Source organism: Oncorhynchus nerka, linkage group LG9a (genome assembly GCF_034236695.1).
Source record: "Oncorhynchus nerka isolate Pitt River linkage group LG9a, Oner_Uvic_2.0, whole genome shotgun sequence".
In the NCBI taxonomy this organism is placed as follows: Eukaryota; Metazoa; Chordata; class Actinopteri; order Salmoniformes; family Salmonidae; genus Oncorhynchus; species Oncorhynchus nerka.
The window spans coordinates 11,157,128-11,161,523 of record NC_088404.1 but is presented as its reverse complement, the minus strand read 5'-3'; the positions used below and the strand labels follow the sequence as shown (position 1 = coordinate 11,161,523).

The 4,396-nt window shown below is 50.7% G+C and overlaps 1 long non-coding RNA gene across 1 annotated transcript in view; it reads right to left on the bottom strand.

Annotated features, from left to right (window-relative positions):
- Nucleotides 1-3,682, bottom strand: part of LOC135573326 (uncharacterized) — a 4,991-nt gene extending 1,309 nt beyond the window's left edge. Inside the window, exon 1 of the long non-coding RNA XR_010464660.1 lies at nt 2,876-3,682. This is a non-coding gene — a long non-coding RNA (uncharacterized LOC135573326). The remainder of the gene's footprint in view (nt 1-2,875) is intronic.
- Between the last annotated feature and the right edge of the window lie 714 nt (nt 3,683-4,396).

Genomic DNA, 4,396 nt, shown 5'->3' with positions numbered 1-4,396 from the left:
AGACAAAACCGTGACTCGTCAGTGAAGAGCACTTTTTGCCAGTCCTGTCTGGTCCAGCGTCGGTGGGTTTGTGCCCATAGGCAACGTTGTTGCCGGTGATGTCTGGTGAGGACCTGCCTTTACAACAGGCCTACAAGCCCTCAGACCAGCCTCCATCAGCCTATTGCGGACAGTCTGAGCACTGATGGAGTGATTGTGCGTTCCTGGTGTAACTCGGGCAGTTGTTGTTGCCATCCTGTACCTGTCCTGCAGGTGTGATGTTCGGATGTACCGGTCCTGTGCAGGTGTTGTTACACGTGGTCTGCCACTGTGAGGACGATCGGCTGTCCGTCCTGTCTCCCAGTAGCGCTGTCTTAGGCGTCACACAGTACGGACATTGCAATTTATTGCCCTGACCACATCTTCAGTCCTCATGCCTTGCAGCATGCCAAAGGCACATTCACGCAGATGACCAGGGACCCTGGGCATCTTTCCTTTGGTGTTTTTCAGAGTCAGTAGAAAGGCCTCTTTAGTGTCCTAAGTTTTCATAACTGTGACCTTAATTGCCTACCATCTGTAAGCTGTTAGTGTCTTAACGACCGTTCCACAGGTGCATGTTCATTAGTTGTTTATGGTTCATTGAACAAGCATGGGAAACAGTGTTTAAACCCTTTACAATGAAGATCTGTGAAGTTCTTTGGATTTTTACGAATTATTTTTGAAAGACAGGGTCCTGAAAAAGGGACATTTCTTTTTTTTGCTGAAATTAGATGATATTATTATGTCTGATTACCCATGTATTGTAATGCTATGTTTATTATGTACAGTATATTTATTCATCTCTCTCTCTTTGGACAGATAACCACATCCATCTCATTTGTCCTTATAGTGAGACGGTGGCAGTGGAGTCACAGACCAGCCCAACTGGAGAGCCTGTCAGTCACAGACCAGCCCAACTGGAGAGCCTGTCAGTCACAGACCAGCCCAACTGGAGAGCCTGTCAGTCACAGACCAGCCCAACTGGAGAGCCTGTCAGTCACAGGCCAGCCCAACTGGAGAGGCTGTCAGTCACAGGCCAGCCCAACTGGAGAGCCTGTCAGTCACAGACCAGCCCAACTGGAGAGCCTGTCAGTCACAGGCCAGCCCAACTGGAGATCCTGTCAGTCACAGACCAGCCCAACTGGAGAGCCTGTCAGTCACAGACCAGCCCAAATGGAGAGCCTGTCAGTCACAGACCAGCCCAACTGGAGAGCCTGTCAGTCACAGACCAACCCAACTGGAGTGCCTGTCAGTCACAGACCAGCCCAACTGGAGAGCCTGTCAGTCACAGACCAGCTCAACTGGAGTGCCTGTCAGTCACAGACCAGCCCAACTGGAGTGCCTGTCAGTCACAGACCAGCCCAACTGGAGTGCCTGTCAGTCACAGACCAGCCCAACTGGAGTGCCTGTCAGTCACAGACCAGCCCAACTGGAGAGCCTGTCAGTCACAGACCAGCCCAAATGGAGAGCCTGTCAGTCACAGACCAGCCCACCTGGAGAGCCTGTCAGTCACAGACCAGCCCAACTGGAGAGCCTGTCAGTCACAGACCAGCCCAACTGGAGAGCCTGTCAGTTACAGACCAGCCCAAATGGAGAGCCTGTCAGTCACAGACCAGCCCAACTGGAGAGCCTGTTAGTCACAGACCAGCCCAACTGGAGAGCCTGTCAGTCACAGACCAGCCCAACTGGAGAGCCTGTCAGTCACAGACCAGCCCAACTGGAGAGCCTGTCAGTCACAGACCAGCCCAACTGGAGAGCCTGTCAGTCACAGACCAGCCCAACTGGAGAGCCTGTCAGTCACAGACCAGCCCAACTGGAGAGCCTGTCAGTCACAGACCAGCCCAACTGGAGAGCCTGTCAGTCACAGACCAGCCCAACTGGAGAGCCTGTTAGTCACAGACCAGCCCAACTGGAGAGCCTGTCAGTCACAGACCAGCCCAACTGGAGAGCCTGTCAGTCACAGACCAGCCCAACTGGAGAGCCTGTCAGTCACAGACCAGCCCAACTGGAGAGCCTGTTAGTCACAGACCAGCCCAACTGGAGAGCCTGTCAGTCACAGACCAGCCCAACTGGAGAGCCTGTCAGTCACAGACCAGCCCAACTGGAGAGCCTGCTACAGTAGACAACTGAGACTGAACTCAGCACGCATTGAGCTGAGTGTGTTCACTATGTCCTCAGTACTAAGGTCTTAATGTGTTCACTGTGTCCTCAGTACTAAGGTCTTAATGTGTTCACTGTGTCCTCAGTACTAAGGTCTTAATGTGTTCACTGTGTCCTCAGTACTAAGGTCTTAATGTGTTCACTGTGTCCTCAGTACTAAGGTCTTAATGTGTTCACTGTGTCCTCAGTACTAAGGTCTTAGTGTGTTCACTATGTCCTCAGTACTAAGGTCTTAGTGTGTTCACTATGTCCTCAGTACTAAGGTCTTAGTGTGTTCACTATGTCCTCAGTACTAAGGTCTTAATGTGTTCACTATGTCCTCAGTACTAAGGTCTTAGTGTGTTCACTATGTCCTCAGTACTAAGGCCTTAGTGTGTTTACTATGTCCTCAGTACTAAGGTCTTAGTGTGTTCACTATGTCCTCAGTACTAAGGCCTTAATGTGTTCACTATGTCCTCAGTACTAAGGTCTTAGTCAGTTTGACTATCTCATCATTTCCAGAACGATGATGCAGCTCTCTATTCAGGGACGATGAGGAACTGATCCTGTCCGAGATAAACATTTACAAAGAACTGAGGACAGACCTAGAGACTAGTCTGTCTCTGGCGATCTCAGGGGAGATAGCGTGACCGTCGCATGCCACTGCTAATGCACCACAGATAACTAGCTAGCGGTTTCACGTGGACTTCTCGCTTACCCTGCAGCTCGTGGAAAGCCTCCTGGTGTTTGTTGGATATCTCCCGGGCCCCTTCTAACTCCAGGAGGAGCTGCAGCACCTGACTCCTCAACTCTTCCAGCTCCTGCTCCTCAGACAGAGGCTCCAGCTGCTCCCTCCCACCCTTCTCCTCCTCCTAGTTATATAGAGATATATACAGTGTTATAAACTGGGTGGTTCGAGCCCTGAATGCTGATTGGTTGAAAGCCATGGTATATCAGACCGTATACCACGGATATGACAAAACATTTATTTTTACTGCTTTAATTGAGTTGGTAACCAGTTTATAACAGCAATAATGCACCTCAGGTGTATGTGATATACGGCCAATATACCACGGCTAGGGGCTGTTCGTAGGCACGACGCAACACAGAGTGCCTGGATTCAGCTCTTAGCCGTGGTACACTCTCGGGCCTTATTGGTTAATCAGATTGGTAAGAAGTAAGTCTTGTCTGAGCTAGAAAGGCCCATAGTTAGACAGGTATTTTGTTAATCCCTGAGGAGAAATGTCGTTTAAAAAAGCAGCAGATTAAAATTCAAGGGTAAAAGACATACATTAAATATACATGAAATATACATTAAGATATAGATTAAAACAAGAGTAAAATATATACAGTACAAGGCTAAAAACTGGATACAAAGTCAAGAGCCATATAGTGTTATCAACATGCCAGATGATTATAAACCACCAAAATATAACATCAATGAATAGCATCCTAACACAGCATCAATAAATAAAATCGCTCCTCTACCTCCTCCTCCTCCTCCCTCTTCTCCTCCTTCTCTACCTCCTCTGCCTCCTCCCCCTCCTCCTCTACCTCCTCCTTCTCTACCTCCTCCCCCTCCTCCTCCTCCTCTACCTCCTCCTCCTCTACCTCCTCCCTCCTTCTTCTCCTCCACCTCCTCTACCTCCTCTACCTCCTCCTCTACTACCTCTACCTCCTCTACCTCCTCCTCCTCTACCTCCTCCTCCTCCTTCTTCTCCTCTACCTCCTCCTCCTCTATTACCTCTACCTCCTCTACCTCCTCCCCCTCCTTCTCTACCTCTACCTCCTCTACCTCCTCTACCTCCTCCAGCTCTACCTCCTCTACCTCATCCTCCTCCTCCTCTACCTCCTCCTCCTCCCCCTCCTCCTCTACCTCTACCTCCTCCCCCTCCCCCTCTACCTCTACCTCCTCTACCTCATCCTCCTCCCTCTACCTCCTCTACCTCCTCCTCCTCCCCTCCTCCTCTACCTCTACATCCTCTACCTCATCCTCCTCCTCCTCTACCTCTACCTCCTCCCCTCCCCTCTACCTCTACCTCTACCTCCTCTACCTCATCCTCCTCCAACTCCTCTACCTCCTCCCCTCCTCCTCCCCCTCCCCCCTCCTCTACCTCTACCTCCTCCCCTCCCCCTCTACCTCTACTTCTACCTCCTCTACCTCCTCCTCCTCCTCTACCTCTACCTCCTCTACCTCCTCCTCCTCTACCTCCTCTATCTCCTCCTCCTCTACCTCCTC